Below are 26,276 nucleotides of genomic sequence, written 5' to 3' on the forward strand. Positions count from 1 at the left end.
TGTAAACAGAAATTGCAAAAGTATGTGAGAATTAATGAACCAGATTCATAGCTGTTGTTTCTTTCTTATTTTTCATACTGTGTTACATATGTGCTATTTCATGATTCCATGGCATACAGAGGTAGCTTTTATTCCTACATTTCTGTAGCTGACAAAATTTGTATTTTAATTTTTACCCACAATGTGCATAATTATTTTAATTTCTGCATCATCAGTTCTCAGTTAGTTCTTGCCATTTGTGTTCCTACTGCTTTGGATTCCTGTGCATTATGCACAGCTTTATATTTAAATATACACTGTGTTGCCACTTTATTAGGTACACCTACCTAGTAGTGTGTTAAGCCACTTTTAGCCTTCAAAACAGCCTGAATTCGTCTAGGCATGGATTGAACAAGATGCTGAAAACTGTAGGAATGGAGTACCATGCAGACATGAGTGTGTCACGCAGTTCCAAGAGAGCACGCCTCCTGTGTCCACAGGAGGCGTGCTCTCTTGTTCTTCATTGATAATAGAGGTACGCGATGCGGCCGTCGGCTATTGTAGCCCATTCGCAACAAAGTGCGACTAGTGGTCCATTACGATATTTTGTTCTACGCACCAAGGTTGTATTCTGATGTGATGTGCGACATTGTGGCCCATCTGTTTGTTTGCAAAATTCTAGACATCCTCCTCTGACATCTCATCAACAAGCAATTTTGTTCCACAGGAGTGCCATTGAGAGGATGTTTTCTGTTTGTTGCACCATTCTCGATACACCCTTGAAACTGTTGTGCATGAAAAGTTCAGAACTGCTGTTTCAGAGATGCTTTGTCCAGCATGTCTTGCACCTACTACCATGCCACGTTCGAAGTACATTAGATCACTCCTTTTCCCCATTCTTGCTACGGTTTGTATGCTTAATTGATACTGGAATGGTTGTTCTGCTGTATTGCATTTATATCCACAACTGTAGTCTGTGATTTGCAATGTTGTGGGACAAACCATTTGTGTGCACAGCAGGGGTGTACCTAATAAAGTGGCAGCACAGTGTATGTTTGGATTTTAAATTGGTCTCTTTGATAGCTTAAAAATTTTTTTGAAGTTACTGAAGAGATGTCTAAAATTTATAGTTTTAAATTGTTCTTGGCCTTTAGCCTCATTTTATTTCCAAATTATCTATATTTCAGCTTATCAATAATTCCTTTTCCATCATACAGTACTTTATAATACTTTACAATACAACACTTAAACCCAAATTACGTGGCACCCCTAGAATGTTGTTGTGGCACCCTAAGGTGCAGTGGCACCCGGTTGAAAACCACTGAACTACAGTCTTGTGCTTTCTGTTGCTGTTGTACACCAGCAAATTTGACAATTTCATCAATCTACCTCATCTTTGGTCTTTTTCTTAGGCATTTAGAGTCAAGTAGTATCCATTCCAAAATTTGTTTGATCCATATATTGTTGGTTCTTCTTGATATGTGACCTGCCCATTTCCATTTTGTGCTTTGTTCTATCAATGATGTCACTGACCTTGGTTTGTTGGAAAATCCATGCACATATTTTCTGGTTATGTTCAAAATTTAGCACTCCATACTCTTGCGACCTTCAGTTTTTGTAAAGCTTTGTCATTCAGATGTAAAACACATATGTAATATATATCTATGCAGTGGTGTTCTGGAACTGGCTCGTGTAAGCCGATTGTTAAATTTTCAAGAATTTTGTGAGCTGGTTGTTAAACTGATAATGGCTATAAACTGTAGAGTATGGCTAGCGTCATTTGGACGACAAGCTTGTATTTTTTTTTTTTTTGTTTTTTATGTGAACCCCAAACACGAGAGGTATTAGAACCTATAGTACTTAGTACCGTGCTTGGGTTGGAGATTGAGAAGACGAAAGAAGATATTTGTTGACATTGGACTTGAACTTCTGTAGATTGTAATTTTCAGGAATTACGTATGAAGGAAGGTTGTTCCAGAAAACGGAAGTTGAATGAATGAATGAGGAAGATGAAAAATTGGTTCTGTGGGTTTGAAGTTGGACAGTAAATGGATGTTGGCTGGTGGCAGCAAGTGTTCGGACTGTTTTGAAAGAGAGAACGGGAATTATAGAAGCCAATTCAGAAGAAAAGTGCTCATAGAAGTATCTCTAGAAGAGGCATGCAGCAGAAACAGTACGTCTATGAGAAAGTGAGTGGAGAGACTCTGTTAGAGATGAATCATTAATTAACCTAACTGCCCTCTTCTGAATGGAATCAAGAAGCCTCAGAGAGGTTTTGGGGGCACCACCCCAGATGTGGGAAAAATATTCCATGGCAGGACGGATTTGCGATTTATACAGAGTGAGCAGCCGTTTGAAAGAAAAGTAACGCCGAGAGCGAAAGAGAAAACAAAGTTTTTTGGATGCAGAGGAAGCAATATTTGTAATGTGCCTCTGCCAAGAGAGATTAGACATCAGGGTAATCCCCAAAAGAGATATATCATTTTTGCCTACAAATCGGAGTGTCACCAAAGATAAGCATAGGAGCAGAAGAATCCTTTTTGCGAGATATAAGACAAGACTGAGTTTTAGAAGGGTTGAAATCAACTAAGTTGTCTTTGTCCCACTGGAGAATTACCTTAAGATCGGCATTTAAGGAATAGGTAGCAGATTTTTGAGAAGTTGAAGCTGATTGAGCAGGACAAGGTTTCTCAAAATGGAAAGTTGAATGCAGTGTGCTATCATCGGCAAAACTATGGCTAGGATTTCCAGTCAATGGAAGAAGGTCATTAATATACAAGAGGAAAAGAGTGGGGGAAAGAACTGAACCTTGGGGGACACTGACATTAGTGGAGAAGTTAGAAGACAGAGAGCCATCTACCATCACCCTCAGTGAGTGATCAGAGAGAAAACTGGATAACCAATTACTAAAAACAGTTGGCAAACCATAAGATGGAAGCTTGTTTAGAAGACCTTTATGCCAAACACGATTGAATGCCTTTGAGATGTCAAGAACGACTACTTGTGTTTCACCGAACCTTTCCATTGAATTAGTCCATAAATGGGTAACATAAGCCAGAATATCACAGTGGATCGACACTGACGGAATCCATACTGGCCATCGTTGATCAGACGGAAGGTTTCTAGGTAGTTTAAGAGTTGGCGGTTAATTGATATCTCCATTACTTTAGAAAGAGTAGAAGTAATTGCAATGGGACGATAATTGGATTGGAGGGATTTGTCACCCTTTTTAGGAACTGGCTGGATAGGAGCAAATTCCCAAGCAGAAGGAAAAACACCTTTGGAATAAGAAAGTGAAAAAAGGTGGCAAAGAATAGGAGTAAGTTCAGGAGCACAGGTTTTGAGAACAAGTGGAGAAATGCCATCGGGACCTGGAGCTTTCTTAGCATCAAGATTCATCAAAATCCTTCTGACATCGTTTCGACGAAAGACCGCAGGAAGCATTGAATGGAGTGTGTTGGGAATGGTAGGAGGTGTTTTACCAAGATCATTAATACATGAGTTTGAAGAAAAATGGGATGCTAGCAGGTCAGCTTTATCCTTGGCTGAAGTGACAACAGAACCATCTGGTTTGGACAGAGGTGGGAGCAGAGATGGGCCAAAGTTGTGGCCAATAGCTTTGACAAGAGACCAGAATGCTCGGCTACCATTAGGGCAAGAAGCAAGTTTTCTACTCTTAGCCTGTTCAAACTCTAGTTTGGACTGATTAAGAACTGCTTTACAATTGTTCCGAGCTTTGGTGTAGGCAGAAAATGAAACTGAAGAATTAGAAACAAGCCAATTACGATATGCAACATTCTTCTCTTGAACAGCCTTAGCACATTTATTGGAAAACCAAGGTTTAGATAAAGGACGAGATTTTAAAGTGGAGTGTGGGATAAAGGATTCCATTCTTGCAAGAATAATTTCACTGACACGATCTGAGCAAACGTTGATATCAGAAGTTTTGAAACAATAATCCGACCAAGGAAAAGAAGAAAAGAAATCTCGCAGGTCATCCCATTTTGCATTCTTGTAATGCCAAGCAACACGAGGTTGGGAATAGCCATTAGATAAAGGTTCCATTGGAGAAGAGACAATCATCAAGTTGTGATCTGAAGTGTCTAAAGGACCTCTCACTTCGACCGTGTACTTAGAAGGGTTGTTTGTGAGAAAAAGATCAAGCGTATTGGCTGTATGATTAGGATTGTCCGGTATTCTTGTAGGTAAATGAACAATCTGTGCTAGGCCATTAGTAATTGCAAAAGCCTCAGCATCTCGACCTGCTGGGTCGGTGTGACTAGAAAACAGAAGCCAGATGGAGTTGTGAACATTAAAATCACCAAGGAAAATTACCTCACTGTCAGGAAAGTTGGACCGGAGAAAGTCAAGACACATATCAAGTTGTATATGGTAACATGGAAAATCCAGCCAAGGCACGCTTATTTCGGTACCCGTTGTGCTCCCTTTTCCCTGCCCCGAGTGGCAACCTGTGTAGGAATTAAGTTTGCCTGGGCCGCTTCTACTTTTGAAAAAAAGCATCCGAGCTGGTTGTTAAACCAATAATGGCTATAAACTGTAGAGTGGCAAGCACTTCACTGGATCCACAGTGGCTAGCAGCATTTGGTTGATAAGCTTGTATGTGGTGACATGGAAAATCCAGCCAGGGCACTTATTTCATCACCCTTTGGTCTTCCTTTTCTCCCCCCCTTCCCTGTGTGGCAACCTGTGTAGCGATTATCTTCACTAGCAATTTTACAGGAATATTATTTCCAACAAACATCTGCTTTTAAGTTTGCCTGGGATGCTTCTTTCGAAAAAAAGCATCCCAGTGGTTTATATCCAGTGCTCAATTCAATCTGCTCCTGCACCAGTAATGTTGTTATTTGTCACGTTAAAAGAATTAGTGTCTACTACAAGAGAGTGTATTTTTAATACATTATTAGCTACTTTAAATTATTGTGGCTTTAATAAACAAACTATTGCCAAAGCTATTGGCCGAAGCTACACCAAAGCTCGCAACAATTGTAAAGCAATTATTAATCAGTCCAAACTAGAGTTTGAACAGGCTAAGAGTAGAAAACTTGCTTCTTGCCCTAATGGTAGCCGAGCATTCTGGTCTCTTGCCAAAGCTATTGGCCGCAACTTTTGCCCATCTCTGCTCCCACCTCTGTCCAAACCAGATGGTTCTGTTGTCACTTCAGCCAAGGATAAAGCTGACCTGCTAGCATCCCATTTTTCTTCCACCTCATGTATTAATGATCTTGGTAAAACACCTCCCACCATTCCCAACACGCTCCATTCAATGCCTCCTGTGGTCTTCCGTCAAAAGGATATTAGAAGGATTTTGATGAATCTTGATGCTAAGAAAGCTCCAGGTCCCGATGGTATTTCTCCACTTGTTCTCAAAACCTGTGCTCCTGAACTTACTCCTATTCTTTGCCGCCTTTTTTCACTTTCTTATTCCAAAGGTGTTTTTCCTTCTGCTTGGAAATTTGCTCATATCCAGCCAGTTCCTAAAAAGGGTGACAAATCCCTCCCATCCAATTATCGTCCCATTGCAATTACTTCTACTCTTTCTAAAGTAATGGAGAAATCAATTAACCGGCAACTTTTAAACTACCTAGAAACCTTCCGTCTGATCAACGATCGCCAGTATGGATTCCGTCAGTGTCGATCCACTGGTGATATTCTGGCTTATGTTACCCATTTATGGACTAATTCAATGGAAAAGTTCGGTGAAACACAAATAGTTGCTCTTGACATCTCAAAGGCTTTTGATCGTGTTTGGCATAAAGGTCTTCTAAACAAGCTTCCATCTTATGGTTTGTCAACTGTTTTTAGTAATTGGTTATCCAGTTTTCTCTCTGATCGCTCGCTGAGGGTGATGGTAGATGGCTCTCTGTCTTCTAACTTCTCCACTAATGCCGGTGTCCCCCAAGGTTCAGTTCTTTCCCCCACTCTTTTCCTCTTGTATATCAATGACCTTCTTCCATTGACTGGAAATCCTATCCATAGTTTTGCCGATGATAGCACACTGCATTCAATACTGTCCTGCTCAATCAGCTTCAACTTCTCGAAAATCTGCTACCAATTCCTTAAATGCCGATCTTCAGGTAATTCTCCAGTGGGGCAAAGGCAACTTAGTTGATTTCAACCCTTCTAAAACTCAGTCTTGTCTTATATCTCGCAAAAAGGATTCTTCTGCTCCTATGCTTATCTTTAGTGACACTCCGATTTCTAGGCAAAATGATATATCTCTTTTGGCGATTACCCTGACTTTTAATCTCTCTTGGCACAAGCACATTACAAATATTGCTTCCTCTGCATCTAAAAAACTTGGTTTTCTCTTTTGCTCTCGGCATTACTTTTCTTCCAAACAGCTGCTCACTCTGTATAAATCGCAAATCCTCCCTGCCATGGAATATTGTTCCCACATCTGGGTGGTGCCCCCAAAACTTCTCTCAAGCTTCTTGATTCCATTCAAAAGAGGGCAGTTAGGTTAATTAATGATTCATCTCTAACAGAGTCTCTCCACTCACTTTCTCATAGACGCACTGTTTCTGCTGCATGTCTCTTCTACAGATACTTCCATGGGCACTGTTCTTCTGAATTGGCTTCTATAATTCCCGCTCTCTCTCTTTCAAATCAGTCCGAACATGTGCCGCCACCAGCCAACATCCATTTACTGTCCAACTTCAAACCCACAGAACCAACTTTTCGTCTTCCTCATTTATTCATTCATCTGCCATTTTCTGGAACAACCTTCATACGTATTTCCTGAAAATTACAATCTACAGAAGTTCAAGTCCAATGTCAACAAATATCTTCTTTCATTTTCTCAATCTCCAACCCAAGCACGGTACTAAGTACTATAGGTTCTAATACCTCTCGTGTTTGGGGTTCACATAAAAAAAAAAAAAAAAAATATTTGAAAGTGAATTTAATAGCATATTGTTCTGATGGTGCTAATACAACGTTGGGAAGAAAGTCTGGAGTAGCTACTAAGTCAGAAAAGTTTCCTAAAATCATCATTTCATCATTTGGCACTGTTTAAATCATCAATTGCAATTATCACTGAACGATGCAGTATCTGAAATAAAACGAAGTTAATAATTAGCATTAGTAGAGGCGTATGATGCAAGAAAGCAAGCTTATATAGCATCAGCCAAAAAAAAAAAAAAAAAAGACCTAATTTCACCTATCCATTCACTCCAAATGCTTTTCCAGTTATGCCTTGAACTTATTTAAGTTGTCGGCGACAGAGGGAAGTTTGTTCCAATTATCAACCACCCGCTGGCTAAAGGCAAATTTCTGCACATCTATTCTCCACGTCTTTCCTCAATTTGAATTTATGTCCCTTCAAATTCATTTTAAAATATCTTTAGATAAAATTTATTCTGTTTATCACCAATCTAAAATAAAAATCAAACCGAGCTAGAAACTGTCGCTAAAGAACTTGAAATTATTAAAACTGGTCGAGTACTGGGACCACAATGGGTGGCTTGTAGTTTACGAGCTGCTACTGCTGTATGGTGTGCGTACCCTGCATTATATATGCATTTTTCAAGTTCTTATTCTGGTGTGGCAAAGAGATTAGCTAACATTAATTTTTTGCAAGGAAGACCTTGCTTTAATGATGGACATTCTTGAAGAATTTTCATTACTTTCAAGCTCAACTAATATTCAGAAAGTGCAAAATTTAATAAAATGCACAATAAGAGTTTTGGAAAATTTAAAGGTTGGTACTGGAGAACATTAATCTCAAGTTGAAGATTTGATTAAATCAGATAAGTTTAAAGATGTTCTATTTAATAAAAATAATAAATTTAATGCTTTTCCTAGGAATACCTTAAAAGAATTACTAGAAAATATAATTCAACACTTGAATTTGCATCTTTTATCAGATGGAAATAATGATGAAAACATTTTAAATTATTTCGATTTATTAGAAGCATTTACTTGGTCTTATGAAGAACTAACTTCACCATAGATAGTTGGTGGAAAAAAATTGTGCCATTTAATTGAAATTTTAAAATATGAAATTGATTTGAACGATTTTTGGAATTTTTATAGGTAATTATGTAGAAACAAAAAATGTTTCAATCCCTGCAAGTATTCAAAAAACTAAAAAGATAGAACTATTGTAATCAGTACTGCTGAAGCTGAAAGAAGTTTCAATTTAATGAACATAATTTGTATGACTGTGAGAAATAGTTTAACAGTAGATAACATCTAATTTAATGATGATAAATTTATTGGGAAAAGAGTTAGCAGATTGGAATGCAACTCCATTTGTCAAATCATGGTTGGATTGCAACCATAGATTGGCTGTGGATATAAGAGCTTGGCAAAAGTCAGTGAAAACATTTTGTGAGAATCAATTGGCTATATGGAAATTACAGTAAAAATTGAATATTTTATTATTGTTTCAAATTTGTGTATTCATAATTGTTGTAAATCAGTAAAACTTACAATAAATGTACTCACACATACTCTGTCTTTTTTTTTTTTTTTGAGTCGGTTGTTAAAATTGCATATAATTGCACTGCATATATGTGTTTTACATACAGAGTGGGCCATATGTCAGTTCACGTTGCTGAGTAAGTCGGTCTTAGGCAAGGGTAGCATGTTTTTTTTTAACTGAATTTTCTGTTTGCTGGACGAAAAACCAGAAACTCTGGTTTTTCATCCAGCAAACAGAAAACTGACCATAGAACACAATTTACAGACAGTATATACGGAGCAATATGGCTGCTGATGCTCCTAAAAACTATACTGCAACAACAACAACAACATGTCAGTTTCTTGAAAAGTGATTCAATTTACCCAAGAAGTAATACCACTGAAAACAGTTAGAGCAATTCTCTTAAATGTCATAAATAACATGTAAATATACATTGTGCATATGTAAATATATGTATGTTCCATGTACTCCCCAAAATATTGAATCTTGAGTTGGTTGAACCAGATATATGGCCTTCCACTTACATTGACGGGTGCTCCGTCAATGCCAAATATCATTATGGTGCTGAAAATAAATGTGCTGTTCATATAATACTCTCCCTTACCACTTTGTCTCATTCCTTCAAACCAGTGGTTTTCAACCTGGGTGCTGCAGCACCTTAGGGTGCTGCTACAACATTCCAGGGGTGCCACGTAATTTGGGTTCAAGTTACTTAAACTTTTTTTTAAATGTATATATTTATTTCATTATAAAAAGGTGTACAGTATCTTTTTAATTTTTTGAGGATCTATAATTGATGTTTATTTAATACCTCTATATAAAGAATAAAATTATTATATATACAGGGTGTTTCAGTTAAACGTTTCAGAACTTCTAAGAGGGGCAGGGTACATCCTGACAACTCGAAATCATATAGCAATGTGTGGTCGGAAATGCTTTCCTGAAGCGGTGTTGTACACAGAAGCACCATAAAGAAAAGAGACCGTAAGTGAGAAATCGTTTTAATAATACATGAAAAGAAGCAAAAGGTACATGGATTAAAGTAAGTGTTCGAAGTTTCTTCCACGGACTACAATGCACGCCTCACATCTCCGACGCACGGACATCCGAACATTCTGGAATACTCCAGGCGAATTTCTTCGGCAGCTACTGCGATTCTTGCAACCAGCTCCTCAGCATTGTCAACAGGGGTGTCATAAACTAGCGATTTCATATGACCCCAGAAATAAAAATCAAGACATGATAGGTCGGGTGACCGAGCAGGCCAACGCACGGGACCACCACGTCCGATCCACTGTTGACCAAATGTGACATCCAGGTAGTTACGAACATCTCCGCTATAATGGGCAGGGGCTCCATCGTGTTGGAACCACGTTGTCTGTTGCGTCGATGCAGAAATCTGTTCATCTCTCAAAAGTTGTGGCAATACTTGCTGCAGAAAGATCAAGTAGATAGGTCCGGTTAGACGACACGGTAACAGGTAAGGTCCGATGAGGTGATCTCCCATAATACCGGCCCATACATTGACCGAAAATCGAATCTGTGCTGCACGACGTCGTATTGCATGCGGGTTCTCGACCGCCCAGATATGGTCGTTATGCGCGTTGAAAATTCCTTCCCTTGTGAAGGATGCCTCATCGGAAAACAACACTTCAGCAGGAAAAAGGGGATTTGTAGCACATTTTCCAAGGTACCACTGTGCGAAAGCAATACGAGGTGCATAATCCTCCGGTTGCTGTGTCTGGACACGCTGCACGTGAAACGGATGCATGTCTTGTTCTCGGAGAATCCTCCAGACGCTGCAATGAGAAACCCCGACTGCGTTTGCTAGAATTCGTGTACTCGTTCTTGGATTCCCCTGTACATGCTGCAGCACATTCTGTTTGACGGCTGGAGTCCATGCTGTTCTTACCCTGTCCCTGTCAGCTCTTTCAAATGAACCTCTCTCAGCTAACTTCTGGTGCAGTCTTGCAAAGAAATTATGACTGGGAATACGCCTCGTTGGATATCGTTCCGCGTACAAACGCTGTGCGGCTGGCCCACTACAATTTGTAGCCCCGTACGCCAAATGCATATCGGCTAACTCTGTGTTCGTGTAAATCATCCATCCTACTAACTTGGCGTTCTTGTTCAAGAAATTCGAAATTCGCCTGGAGTATTCCAGAATGTTCGGATGTCCATGCGTCGGAGATGTGAGGCGTGCATTGTAGCCCGTGGAAGAAACTTCGCACACTTACTTTAATCCATGTACCTTTTGCTTCTTTTCATGTATTATTAAAACGATTTCTCACTTACGGTCTCTTTTCTTTATGGTGCTTCTGTGTACAACACCGCTTCAGGAAAGCATTTCCGACCCCACATTGCTATATGATTTCGAGTTGTCAGGATGTACCCTACCCCTCTTAGAAGTTCTGAAACGTTTAACTGAAACACCCTGTATATATATATATATATAATTTATATTATGAATTGTAATTTTGTTTATAGCTATATTATTGTAATAACTATCATATAACATATATAGTTTTTAATATTAGATATATATATATATATATATATATATATATACATACAGAGAGAGAGAGAGAGAGAGAGAGAGAATCTGATCTAACAGGTAGAAAATTGAGTAGGGGTGCCAAAAATATAAAATAAATTACTTAGGGGTGCCATTATTAAAAGAAGGTTGAAAACCACTGCTTCAAACCTTGTTGCTATAAAAGGAATTTCTCAGCAAGTTCATTAGCAACAATGAGTGATATCAGAGTTGACCTCTGTGCAGAAGACAAGAAGTATAAGAAAGAAATTCAGGAAAACGTATACTAAATATGTTTTGCACTCAAAAGTCAAAACATGTACTAGTTTTAAAGAACATTTGGAATATCTGATGAACAAACAAACTGACAGTAAGATTGCTAACAGATTAAGAGGTCGACCCTTATATTGTTGACTTCTACTGATCTTGCATTAAAATAAAAGTTAAATTAAAGGTGGTAATTCTTATCGTGCATACTACCTAATGTAATCACAGATAATGTTATCATTTTTTTATCACTTTTATGAATACCTGATCAAGCGAATACATAGAAAACAAGTCTTTTATTGTAGTCAGCACTATATTTTATGGTTTAATGCAGTTAATCATTTCCACTGCACATACAATTTCCACGTGTGCAACGGAAGTGATTATATAACGTCCCAGTTTATTCTTGAACCCTAGCATGTTGTGCGGGTAGTTACTGATTTTGCTTCATACAGTTCGTATTGGTTGTTGGTATTATTACTCCATGAAAAAAAGTATTGTATCTATATGCCTATTAAGCCTGATTGTTTTACAGTAGAGCTTTAACCCTTTTCTTGATTACAATTTGTTTTTATTGGTTTGTATGGATTTACAGAAACATCATGACTTTCTCGAAAAAATATGGACAATCAAATTAAGGTATTTTTATATTGCTCGAATTTCATGTTTTGTTTCTGTCCATTTCCACCTTTTTATGTACGTATTTCACTCTGCATCAATAAACAACGCTGAACAGCTACATTCTTGTTCCATCAGTTATTGTTATCATTCGATTATTATCACTTTAGTTGAGTCTATCACAGTAAGTGGCATCCACTGTATAGAAATTGGCAAATATAGTTACTGTAAGTGCAAATTTTATGTGTTCTATACCAATCATTGTATAGTGATATTCCATCCACAATAAAATGTAATCCTTACTTGCAACACCCTGTTCAGAAGAAAAACCATTTGGTTAAATAAACTGAATAAATAAATAAATATACTATTAATAAAGAAATATGTTTTGAAACTGACTTCCAGGTTTACATTGTACAAATGGTTCTAAGAGTGAAGTGGGTAACTTTTAATCAGTTAATGTAACTTCAATGGAAGGAAAAATCATGAAATCAATAATCAGGAGTGCAGATCAGGATTGTTTAGATAGAAATGGAATAGTTTTATTTGGAATTTAATGGAAATAATTTTGACATTATCTTGGATTTCAGAAAAGCTTTTGACTCGTGCCCACATGAGACATTAACTGTATAAACTGGAACGAGTTGTAATCACAGGAAAAATATTTGGATGAATTGCAGGTTGGCTGCAAGGTCAGAGGCAGAGGATTGTGATTAATGGTCACCCCTCAGATTGGGCCAACATAAGTGGAGTTCCCCAAATATTGGTATTGCGACCATTGTTGTTTTTGAATAATATTGTCAAAGGGATTACAGGAAACAATATCAAAATTTGCAAGTGATGTCATGATTGGCGGTAGAATAATTAATAATCAGCACCAAAAAGAAATTCAGTGCATAATCAGGAAGACAGACTTCAGGGATGGTCAGAAAAGTGGCAGCTAGTTTGAATGCAGCAAAGTGCACAATCATATATACTTGAGGAACAGCAAATCCAAAATGACTTGTATACTTTGTGGAGTTGAATTAAAATCGGTAGAGGAAGAAAGGAATTTGGCAGTTCATGAAGTTTTCCATGCAGTGTAGACAAGTGGTGGCAAGGAAGGCCCATAGTATCCTATCGATGATTTATCAAACATTTGTTTATAATGATAGGGGCATGTAATCCCCCTGTATAAGGCAATTATTATTATCATCAGCCATATGGTGCAAGGAAGCCTGAGGCTTTTGCTGAACCAGCCAAAAGAAAATTTCTCCAGCTCAGGACCCTGGGTGTGCTAAGCCCATACTCACCAGATGTGAGCCCCTGGAGTTAATTGTAAGATCACGCAGGAATACTCAGTTCAAGTATGGAGACTACGCCTAAAAAAAAAAAGACAAGTTTCTTGATTGGGAGCAGAGAATGGCAGTGTACCCAGTGAGATTGGCAAAGGGACATCCACATGAAGAAAGAATTTGAATGTGGGCTGCAGAGTTTGTTAACTAGACATCTTAAAGGAGGCCTGATTGAGTAATACAAGGCTCTGAGAAGAGAAAGTGAAAGGCCCATCATGTGTGTGTACAAAAATATACTGTATTTCTTATTATATGTTGTTCTTTAGTTGGTCTAATTTAGGAGTTCTCAAGGGGGCAAAAATTGGTTTTTGAAGGGCAAAAAAATCATGGGTATTGCAATGGTTTATGGACCTCCAAAGTTCAACCCTACCCAACGACATCTTGTTCCTTAATATTTAATTTCTCTTAGTGGGTGTCTTTTCCCTTAAGATGACTGATTTGTAACATATAGGTATATTATATTAGGAGTGAGTGAGAAATTTTGATAAAAGGAAGACAGTGGGTGTGATTTAATTCAACCACCTTTGCTTTTTATAGGCATTAAATGCCTAAGTGCTTTCAGGGGCAATATCTCCACAATCCTTGGTGTTTTCACCTTTCCAACAGCTGTGATCTTGGTGACGGCATGGTGGGCATGGCTTTATTTATTCTTTTGTTTCTTTGGTTAATATATGAGGCATGAATAGGAAATGTTTCAGTCTATTGTTTCTTAACTTTCTAAGTGACAATTAGTTTTGATTTATTGTTTCCCTTGTGGAAGTTGTTTATTTTTGATCCACAGTGCTTTTATGAGAATGGGCTATGAGAGTTAAATAAAAATAGTTTATATTTTATTATTTAATTCTTTGTAGTTATTCAACCCATTGTCAATCATGTCAAGTGCTGAAAAGAAAAAGTTTCGACAGTATCTGGATGAATATCCAGCTTATGGTTTTATTAAAAGCCCATTCAACTCAAGACAGCCCATGTGTAGTAGTTCTTTTTCAAATGAGGCTATGAAACCATCAAGACTTTTAGATCACTTAAAAAGGAAACATCCTGATAAAGTTGGTAAACGTATCGAATATTTTAAAAATTTAAACAGAATTTTGAGCAACGTAACACTGTTACTTCCTTAAGAAGAACACACAAACAAATGATGATGGAATGATTGCATCTTATAAAATTGCAGAAATCATTGCAAAAACTGGTAGTGTTCATCAGCTCATACATACTGAGACTGACATACTGAGCATTAAAGACTAATTTCAACAGTGATGCATCAAAATCCTTACAATATTTTAAAAGCAAAGTTGCCATTTAGCAGCGATTCAATTCGAAGACAAATCAATCAGATGTCAGTTAACATTGAAAAGCAGCTAATTGACAAACTAAAAATGAGAATTTTTTAATCAGATTGATTACTGACAAGGCCCTTCTAATGGCATACGTTCGTTTTTTTATTTATTTATTATTTTTTATTTTTTTGACAGTGATTGTAAGTTTGAAGAAGAGATGTTATTTGTAAACTCCATAGAAACTGACTGTACTGGAGCATCCATTTTTGCTGCTGTAAAAACATGGTTTGATGAAAAACAAGTACCATTGGAAAATTTGGTATCCCGTACCACTGATAGTGCTATGTCCGCGGTTGGAAGACATAGAGGTTTTATAGCACACCTAAAGGAAGTATGTCCTGAAGTTCTTGGAATACACTGCATTGTGCACCGACATCATCTAGTTGCAAAAAATATCACATAGCAAATATCATTACCTTTTCAGAAAATTTTGTGTTAGCATTAGTAGAGGCACATGATGCAAGGAAGCAAGCTTATACAGCATCAGCCAAAAAAAAACCTTCCCATTTCACTGATCCATTCATTCCAAATGTTTGTCTAGTTCTGCCTTGAATTTTTTTAAGGTATCAATTTCCACAACAACAACAGGTGGGAGTTTGTTCCACCAATGAACTACTCACTGGCTAAAGGCAAACTGCCGCACATCTACTGTCTTTCCTCAGTTTTTGAATCTATGCCCCCCCCCCCTCAGGTTTGTAATCTGAGCAAGAGGAAGAATCCCATCAGCATTGAGGAGCCTGCTCAATCCATTCAAGGCCTTATACACTTCAATCAGATCGCCTCGTCTCCAGGAAGTGCCTAGTCTCCAGGAGCTGCAATTTGCAGAACTTAAGCCTTTCTTCATAAGAGCACCCCTTTGTTCCCTTTACCAGTCTTGTTGCCTTTCTCTGTACTCGTTCTAGCAACTCTACATCCTTCCTAAAATGAGGCTTCCAGATGGGGACACAGTACTCAAGGTGTGGCCTGACCATTATACAAGGGGATAATCACCTCCTTATCTCTGCTCAGGCTACTTTTGCACCTTGAGTACTAAACTAAATATGATATATGATAACTAAAGAGTAGGTCATGGGGACAAGACCCCATGACTCTGGCCGCCTGTCTGCACTGCTCAGAAAACTTCATATCTGACTGCACAATTACCCCCAGGTCTCTTTCATTTTCCACTATCCTCTCTGCTACCCATATGGAGTACCTTGCATATGGAGGTACTGAAGTGTAACATTGACAAATGCAAGGTACTCCATATGGAGTACCTTGCATTTGTCAATGTTAAACTTCAGTTGCCACTTCTTAGCCCATCTATCCAACTTTTCCAGATCCTGTTGCAGGAGCATACTGTCATTACTCTTATTAACAACCCTGCCAACCTTTGTATCATCTGCAAACTTCAACATTAAGCTTGATATACCTTCATCAATATCATTGATAAATATACAAAACAACAATGGGCCCAACACCGAACCCTGAGAGACACCACTAATAACATTAGTCCACGTAGAGCAGTACCCATTGATTAACACTGTCTTCTCCCACTCAACCATCCTTTTATTCATTGTAGCAACTTGCCCTTAATGCCATACTGCTCCAATTTGTACAGTAGTCTTCCATGTGCAACAGTATCAAAAGCTTTCCTGAAATCCAAGTATATGATATCAAAATTTTTTGCATCCAGTTCCTCTGTGACCACATCATAGTATCCAGTCAGATTGGTCAGACAAGACTTCCCCTTGATAAACTTATGCTGTGTCTGAATTATTACTGCTGTCTTGTCTAGACGAGCCTGCAATGCTTCTTTAACCAGTGACTCCATTATTTTCCCTGGAACAGAAGTCAAACTAACAGGTCTGTAATTACTCATGTCACCCTTTGATTCCACTTTGTGAATTGGAGATACATTTGCACATCTCCAATTCACATAAATCACAGTCTTTTGAAATGTACTGCTTGTTTGATGTTTGTAGAGCTATCAGAAACAGGACATTATATTGCTAAGGAGGACGTCTTGTCTTTGTGTGTGTTCGATGTAAAGAATGTGAAGATGTTAGACACCACCTCAGTGTTGTTATGTACCTTTATGAGAGCTTGAAGAACAAGGGAGATTCCCTTGAAGGATTTAAATTGGGGCACATCGTGCTCTCATCTGCCTACATCAACAACACAACTTGCACTTGATTATTAGGCAACACACCAGCAACCCCCAAGGCAGAATGCATTTATCCCACAGGAACTAGTTGTTTGTGAATATTATCAAGGAAACAGGAAATATATATTGTGCAAAAAGGATAGGTGTAATTGGACCAGGGTATGTCTTCCAGGGGCAAAAGTTCATAATATTGTAGAGCAGACATCTTTTAAAGACATAAAAGGTGATATTGTTGTACATGTTGGCACTAATGATATTAAGAGTAGAAGATCTGTGGACTTACTTAACAAGTACAGGTTAATGTTGAAATAAAGTTACGAGTTAGGGTTAAATTTGAAAGTGTCTGCAATTCTGCCCAGACACGATAGGAGGAAGTATATGATGAGAGCCTTGTCAATCAATTTGGCCATGGAGAGATTGTGCAAGGTTTGTGAGGTAGAATTTTTCTCAGTGTGGTCTACTTGTTAACAGGCAAGACTGCTTCTACAGGAATGGGATACATTTAAATAGAAAGGGTGCAAGAATTTTGCTGATGCTATCGAGGCAGTGTTAGGTGGGTTGGAAAATTGCTAGCTTGGAGGGATACACAGGTTAATAGATTAACAAAGGCCACAGGCAGAGGTGAAGTGATTCTTGCACTGCTTCTATTGGAACGAGCAGCAGCCTGAAAGCAAGGTGTCTGGGATTTCAATGACTAATGGGAGTCATCGTGGAAAAAATAAATACATGGGCTGTGTTAGGGTAATTAAGGGTAAGAATAGGTGCATGTATATTGCCTGTACACCACTGCAAGAAGTATAGTAAATAAATCTGGTGAATTTAAAGTGTTGGCCAAGACATCAAATGTAGATTTTGTTGGGATATTAGAGACATGATGTCACACAAATATAAGGGAGGCAGAATTTGAATATGGGGTATACAGTGTTTAACATGATCGGTTGATCTCACTGTATAAAATTTAAAAACTGTATGAGATCATTGTAGTGACCTTTATGAAAGCAAAAACTCTTCCCTTTACCCTTGATGGTACTTACATCTTTAAGAAAACCCACATCAGTACACTGTACTGATGTGTGACTGTCATCTAGTGGTTCCTTTATCTGCAAATTCTTAATGCATGAATAATCACTGCTGATAATCAGATCAAGAGTACAGGAATACCTCGCATAGCGTGGTTTTGAACAGCGTGGGTTTCGCTATACATCTGTTTACAAATTGAAAAAAATGGAAAAAAATTAACTGCGTTATGCACCAATACATTTGATATGTGTGTATGTATTGTAATGCCAGTAAATAGGCCAATGCGTTATGGATTCAAGGCCACGCTGACTGTTGTCGCAACTCCCGTTATATATGAACTCTGCTAGCATTCATACATTAGTAATCACTCTAGATTCCAAGTGGTGAGGTCGTTGACTGTGCATAAGCTGTACAAATATTTTTCACTGTGTATTTTTATTAAAGATTATTTTTTAAAAATGTTACACCTTTATATGCAAATATGGGTGGAAAGAAGAAATGTAATGATGCTAAGTGTTCTTCTAAATGTAAATGGTTGACACTAGATGATAAACTAGAAATTATAAAACAATATGAAATGGCGCATCATATGCTAAGATAGCACAGGACAAGAATATGAACGAATCATCGGTACAAACCTTCTAAAGAATAAGATAAAATAAAAGAACATGGAATGGCAACAGCATCTTATATGTCAAAAATGATTGTTAAAAATCGTAACTCTGAAATGGATAATATGGAATGTCTGTTAATGTTATGGATTGAAGACTGTAACCAGAAAAGAATTCTGTTAAGTCAGATGACGATTCAAGCCAAAGCAAGCAGTCTCCATTCACTACTAACAAAAGAAAATGGCAAGGAAGAGGAAAGTTTTTGTGCAAGCTGTGGTTGGTTTTACAGGTTTAAAAAACGTATGGGGCTCCACAAGGTTCGACTTAGTGGTGAGAGTGCCAGTGCTGACAATGAAGCAGCTGCAAGATTTTGTGATGATCTAAAAAAACTGATTGAAGATAATGGTTTAAAGGATGAACAAATGTTTAACATGGATGAAACGGAATTATTTTGGAAGAAGTTGCAGTCATTCACCTATTTGGCAGAAAAAGAATCAACCCAACCAGGATATAAAGCCACCAAAGATCGATTAACCTTTTTGCTAGGTGGAAACGCATCTGGTGACTTTAAGTTAAAGCCTATGTTGGTATATAAATCTAAAAATCCAAGGGCTCTAAAAACCTTTTAAAAAAATACTCTTCCTGTTATATGGCGGTCAAATAGGAAAGCCTGGGTAACGAAACAGTTCTTTGAAGATTGGTTTGTAAATTATTTTTGCCCTGCAGTTAAACCCTATTGCAAAGACAATAACATGAACTTTAAAAAATTCTGTTACTATTAGACAATGCGCCAGGCCACCCTACTTATCTTACAGACCTGAACAGAAATGTCAATGTTATTTTTCTGCCACCGAATACTTCTTTGTTACAACCAATGGAACAGGGTGTCATTGCCACATTTAAGCTTTTTTTATTTAAGACGTACCTTTAGACAAGCCATTAATGTGACAATGGGAGAAAATGCCATATCTTTATGTGAATTTTGGAAACATTACAATATCTGAAATGCCATCGAAAACATATGTGAATTATGGCTTGAAGTAACTGCGAACAATGTGAGAGCTGTTTGGAAAAATCTTTTACCAAATTGCGCCAGCATTAATTATACCAGTTTTGAATCTCAAATCAAAACGGTTTCTGAAAACATTGTGCAGCTTGGGAAAGATCATCTTGGATTGTGACAGTGTGCGTCAATGCATTGACTCTCATTCCGATGACCTCGCTGATGAAACACTTGTTGAAATGGAGAAGCAGCACTTATATAAAGAAGAAGAAAATCAAGAAGAAGAAAATGTTACATCCACAAAAGAATTCACAATTGATGAATTGTCAGCGTTGATTGCTAAAGTAGATGAAGTTTGTGAATTGATAATGACAGCAGATCCAAACATCAAACGAGGTATAAGGTATGTTCGTGTCAGACGGCACCTGGGATTTCTCCCATCTCCGCGTGTGTTTCACTGTATCGAGGACAGTACACTGTCAAGCCAGAGACTTGAAAGTGTGTGGGTCGTGTCTGTGCAGTGTGATATGTTGTGCCCATTGTTTATCCGGCTAATTGGCCGCCAGGCCCCTAGTGGGGCCCGACGTTGCCCATACCCTGCCACGTGGTGGCTAGCCGGGTGTATCCAGTATCACAACAATTTGCTCTGGCAGGTCCTGCCACCTAGTTTCCTGGGATTTCAGTGGCTAGGGCCTATTTAAAAAAAAAAAAAAAAAAAAAAATTTATGCATTTGACATTAATGCTTAATGGGATTGCTGTTAGGAAATCGCTGGTTAGGGTTGAACACTAAAGAGATGTGTTAAAGGCCAAATAGGTCGGCAAAATTTTGATGTTATTAAATTTAGACATGTAACGCTAGATAAAAGCTGATAGTGTTAGATATCTTAGAGATTTGCACAAAACCGGTAGAATTTAGACGTTGGTTATAATTTGGCGGCATTGTTAAGGGGTGTACTAGGTCGATTTAGTGAGAGAGAGAGAGAGAGAGAGAGGGGGGGGAGATTGAAGACTGGGGAGGAAACAGATAGAAGAATAGGGACGGATAGAGTAGACATCCCCAAAGAGGTCAGTGGAGACAAGCCCCACCAGGCGAAATATGGGGGGTAGGCAGGGAGGAGAGGAGACAGAGATCCGTCTCCTCCATTCCCTGCCTGGGGATGGGGTTTTAAAGGGAACCAGGTTAGAGTACCCAGTTCGGATCGCCAATGGCGTGTTGGCAGCAAAGCCGCAGAATGTCTTCGTCGGTGTCATGTCCAAGGAGTGTCGAATCCGGTATGAAGGTCCAGCTGCCCATCCCGCTCTGGGGGTGGGATATGTTAGCTGGCAGTGGGGAACCTACCAGGTGAAGGGGGGGGGACACACACATTTACATCAAACAAGGTATGAAAGTAAGGCAGGCATTGCAAAATGACATTCGATGTTATAAAGAGATGTATGCAGATAAAAAGAAGGAAAAAAACTGTGCAAACCAGGTTGATCAGTTATTTTTCAAAATAAAAATAGAGTACAGTAATACCCCGACTTACGTGAACTCGGAGTTACGTGGTTTTGATTTTTTTCGTTTGGCAACACTGCCGCCCACTATCTTCAAGATCGTTTTTCATATGCTATCAATATATGGTGCGATGGCAGAGAGTGAGACCGAAAGATGAACAAAATTCAACTTTGCTGCCGCATGATCTGCACACATATACAAGAATTTGTATTTCAACTGTCATATTTATATGTGTGCATTCGAATTCGTGCTCAACTTTTGTCGGAAATTACATCATTTTCACGAGAGAAATGGATCGCGTCGGTCGATGGCATATGAAAAACGACCCTCAGTGTTTCTCTTGCTGTGATATGCATTGGATGTGTTTTGCGCAAACTCTACCTGCACAATTACGATTCTACGATCGACGAAAGTTAAGATTGTTTTGTTATACGTTTTCTAAACCCTTAAAAAAACTATGTCGTTCAAACGAAGTAAATCTGATTCTCCTGCACCTAGTAAGAAAAGGAAAACGATATCTTTGGAATTTAAACTTAACATTATCAAGGATTTTGATAGCAGAATGAAAATTTGTGAATTGGCAAAGAAGTCATATTTATATGTGTGCATTCGAATTCGTTTCGAAGGCGTTTGAGCTACCGGAATCCACAGTAAGTACAATCATAAAAGATAAAGAAAGAATTCTTGAAGCGGTGAAAAATGCTCAGTCCTTGAACTCACGTGGTCTTCTTTTCCTGAGACACTCAAGGCTATGATAGAAGAAGGTGACTATAGCAGTGAAACTGCATTTAACGTGGATGAGACTGGCCTGTTCTGAAAGAAGATGCCTAAAAGAACTTTTTATTGTGCGTGAAGAAAAAAACTTTCCAGGCTTTAAGGTTTCCAAAGACCGATTGACAGTGATGGTTGGCGGGAATGCAGCTGGTGACTGCAAGTTAAAACCTCTCTTAATTTATTGCTCCGAAAACCCAAGAGTTTTAAAAAATATATCTAAAATTAGCTTACCAGTGATTTGGAAGTCAAATCATAAAGCTTGGGTGACAGCTTCCGTTTTTGAGGACTGGTTTGATTACCACTTCATACCCAAAGTCGAACGTTATTGCAAGTCTTAAACAGATTCCATTTAAAGTGATGCTTCTTATTGACAATGCACCCGGTCACCCTCCTGCCAGCCTAATTAATTTCGACTCACGTGTGAAAATTGTGTTTTTGCCTCCAAACATAACCAGCTTGCTTCAACCAATGGACCAGGGAGTCATCAAAACATTCAAGGCTTACTACACGAGGCGTTCGTTTGCACGTCTGAATGAAGCTATGAGACAAAATAATGAGATATCTGTTAAAGACTTGGAAACAATTCAATGTTTTAGATGCCGTAAGAATCATTTAAGAATCTTGGGATAAAATTCACAAAAAAACATTGAATGGTGTCTGGAAAGAAACTTTGTCCATTTTTTTCAAAAACTAGACGAGAACAACGCCAGTGATCATGTTGCTCATGTGATAGAAGTTGTTAATCTTGCCAGGCAATTAGATTTGAAAGTCAGTGGTGATGACGTCAACGAGCTGTTGGATTCACATAGTCAGGAGTTGACAATGAATGAGCTCACAGAGATGCGTGAGCAAAACGGCACTGAAGTATCCGACACTTCAGACCCAGTTCTACCAGAAAAGCACATGACAATTGCAAGCGTGACAGAAGGTCTCAGCTCAATTGAAAAGGGCTTAAAAATTTTAGAAAACAGACTCCAACGAAGAACGTGTTATAGCTACAAAGCAAGGAATAAAAAAATTATTAGCTTGCTACGAAGAAATTCTGTATGTAAAAAAAGAAGGCGCTGTGTAGTCAGACGAATTTGTTAGATTTTATGAAGCCATCGAAATCGAAATAACTATTTTACGTAACTCATTTATATCTAGGAAATAAACTCATACACCGACCATTGGACAAAATTTTACTGTAACTAAAATTTTTACAAAAATAATATAAAATCAAAGACAAATTATTTACAATAAACTAATGATTGTATATTGCGGAATACTAAAAACTATAATAAAAGATCATTTACAATAAAATAAGCTAAAATATAAAATTAAAAGCGCTAAAAACCTGGAGCTTTCGAGAGTGTTACAGTAATATGACTTCCTGCAACATCTCCTTAAATAGCAGGTTCACGGTACCTCCACACGTGGTATTTCTCCACATGGTTCAATCGGCACATGGTCAGAACCGGAAGCGGAAATGTCTCGGGTACGTTGCAAAGAAAATCGTTCATCCGAATTTAATACAATTGTTTCAAAAATAGAACGAATACGCATGCCTCTATCTCTATTCATAGTATTCTTACTGGATGAACTAATCCGTAAACCCTCGAGCCATTTACGCTCCCAGTATCCGTGTGCACGATCCAAAATAATAGCGTCCTCCGGGGAGATTTGATGCTGCTTCTCCCAAAAATGTTCGGCCACGGCAGACTTACTGTAATCAGCGGTTCTTATGGCATTTAAATGTTCCCCCAGACGATCCCTAAGCCGTCGTTTTGTTTCCCCCATAATCCGGGCATTCTATTCTATAAATAACTCCGCTACTGAGATCTTTTGGTATACGGTCTTTGACCTGAGACACAGCTGTACACAGCGTGTCTTATAACCCCATAAAATTCTTGCCAGATGCTCAGTAAGGCCCGGATAGTAGGGGATGTATGCGGTGGCTACCGGGACGAACGACTCCCTACGCTCGGACACCCCTCTACTATGTCTATCCAGGATCCTCTGGGGGTATCCGCACTTTCTAAGTTCTGCCCTGATATACGATTAATTTCTTTCTCTTTATCCTCAGAAGTGGTACAGTGTGATCTTATTCTGTCAAATAAAGCTTTTGCTACACTATTCTTGTATTGTCCAGCTTGTGCTGAATTATAGTGGGTGTATTGACCTCTACACATGGGTTTTTTAAAAACTGACGTCTTAAGCCTAGAATCCACCCTAGAGACCAATACATCCAAAAACGACAGGGTACCGCCCGTTTCCACCTCTGAGGTGAATTGTATAAATTGGGAGAAGCTATTAAGCCAGCAAACGGCATCATCCTCCCTCCCCTTCTGGACCAGGGCAAAGGTATCATCAACGTATCTTCTCCAATTCCTGATAGGAAACGAACACCCACTAAAAACCCTACTTTCCAACTCCTCCATGGCCAAGTTGGCCACGGTGGCACTAATGGGTGAACCCATGGCCGTACCGCGAACCTGCTTATACATAGTTCCTTGAAATAACATGGTAGTGCTAGCTAGACATAATTCTACCCCGGTACAAATATCTTCCACACCGAGCAGTGATCTATTACCAAGTGAGGCATCCCTGGTCAATGCCATTTTTACACAATATACTGCATGATTAATAGGAATACATGTAAATAAAGATACATCAAAAGAGATCATGCTCTCATCATCATTTATAGTCAAATTCCCCACAAAATTCACAAACTCTCTACTGTCCTTAACAACATACTCGGACTGCCCCACTATGGGTGCAATTAATTTGGCCAAGTACCCTGATAGCGCATAGGAAGGACTCCCTATAAATGAAACTATAGGTCTCAAGGGTACTTCTGCCTTATGAATTTTTGGCAGTCCATAGAATCGCGGGAGTTGACTACCTGTAGTTGTAATAACCAGTAACTCTCCTTGGAAATCTTCTCCGTGTTCAACCAGGATTGTACCAATTTATTGACTCACCATTCCAGACCCACCAATGGGTTCCTCTGGATCACCTTATAAGTGTTGAAGTTCCAACGCCTTCTTATTATAATCTTCTGTATTTAGGACCACCGTTGATCTCCCTTTGTCTGCTGGTAAAACAACTATTTCAAAGACCGTATACCAAAAGATCTCAGTAGCGGAGTTATTTATAGAATAGAATGCCCGGATTGTGGGGAGTGTTATGTGGGGGAAACAAAACGACGGCTTAGGGATCGTCTGGGGGGAACATTTAAATGCCATAAGAACCGCTGATTACAGTAAGTCTGCCGTGGCCAAACATTTTTGGGAGAAGCAGCATCAAATCTTCCTGGAGGACGCTATTATTTTGGATCGTGCACACGGATACTGGGAGCGTAAATGGCTCGAGGGTTTACGGATTGGTTCATCCAGTAAGAATACCATGAATAGAGATAGAGGCATGCGTATTCATCCTATTCATCCTATTTTTGAAACAATTGTATTAAGTTCGGATGAACGATTTTCTTTGCAATGTACCCAAGACATTTCCGCTTCCGGTTCTGACCATGTGCCGATTGAACCACGTGGAGAAATACCACGTGTGGAGGTACCGTGAACCTGCTATTCAAGGAGATGTTGCAGGAAGTCATATTACTGTTGAAGAAGAGAGCTGACGCTCTCGAAAGCTCCAGGTTTTTAGCGCTTTTAATTTTATATTTTAGCTTATTTTATTGTAAATGATCTTTTATTACAGTTTTTAGTATTCCGCAATATACAATCATTAGTTTATTGTAAATAATTTGTCTTTGATTTTATATTATTTTTGTAAAAATTTTAGTTACAGTAAAATTTTGTCCAATGGTCGGTGTATGAGTTTATTTCCTAGATATGAGTTTTCCCGACCTCAGAGGCCTCTTTTCAGGATATCGTAACTCATTTATTTTTTTAATACATATTTTGTATTAATATGTATAAAGAACTGCAATTTTATTAAATATTTTTCTTCTAAACTAGTGTTTTTGTTTAGTCCTTGGTCCCAATTAAACAAAATTTATATGTATTTATATGCAAAGTTGTACCCTGACTCACGCAAATTCGACTTAAGCGATTTTCATCGGACCCACCTATCGCGTAACTTCGGGGTATTACTGTACATACTTATCTTCTCTTGGTATGTACATACTGCAGTAAAAATCATTTGTACTGTATTTACTAGTATTTTTATCATTTTAGTTTCTTTTTTTGCAAGAACTTTGTGTGCATCAATTTATAGTAAACAAACACCTATATATTTTTGCAACTTGACCCATATAATCAAACTGTGGGAACGCATTACATTAAAATACATACTAATAATACCTCGATCAGCACAGTTTCGCATAACACGGTATTTTTTTGGCATGAATTAACTGCACTATGCGAGGTATTCCTGTATTACTCCTTCTGGGTGCCCCTCAAATATGTCACTGTAGAAAACAGTCCTCCAATAAATCCAGAGTCTTGCTAGGATGCGAATGACCAACCCACAAGTTACAGTCAATATCTGGAAAGTTAAAATCCCCTGTTACAAGACATTCTGATTTACTGGCCCACTCTGTTTCTCTGCACAGTTGTTTGTTGTACTCATCAGAGTCATTAGGCCTATAACACACTACTCTCATTTTCCCTTTCCCAGTGCTTATGTCACACCAAACTGACTCAGTATTGCATAGTCCACCAATGTCAACTGTATGCTCTTCCTTAGATTTTGTGTTTCTTAACTAACAG

The 26,276-nt window shown here is 38.4% G+C and overlaps 1 protein-coding gene and 1 pseudogene across 5 annotated transcripts in view; both read left to right on the forward strand.

The window, feature by feature from the left end:
* LOC150076240 (E3 SUMO-protein ligase KIAA1586-like) overlaps positions 1 to 8,366 on the forward strand; it is a 33,182-nt pseudogene extending 24,816 nt beyond the window's left edge.
* Positions 1 to 26,276, forward strand: part of Upf2 (UPF2 regulator of nonsense mediated mRNA decay) — a 695,457-nt gene that overhangs the window by 1,214 nt on the left and 667,967 nt on the right. The window lies entirely within an intron of this gene.

The sequence above is a fragment of the Mastigoproctus giganteus genome, chromosome 13 (assembly GCF_048544385.1).
Source record: "Mastigoproctus giganteus isolate SK-2022 chromosome 13, ASM4854438v1, whole genome shotgun sequence".
NCBI lineage: Eukaryota > Metazoa > Arthropoda > Arachnida > Uropygi > Thelyphonidae > Mastigoproctus > Mastigoproctus giganteus.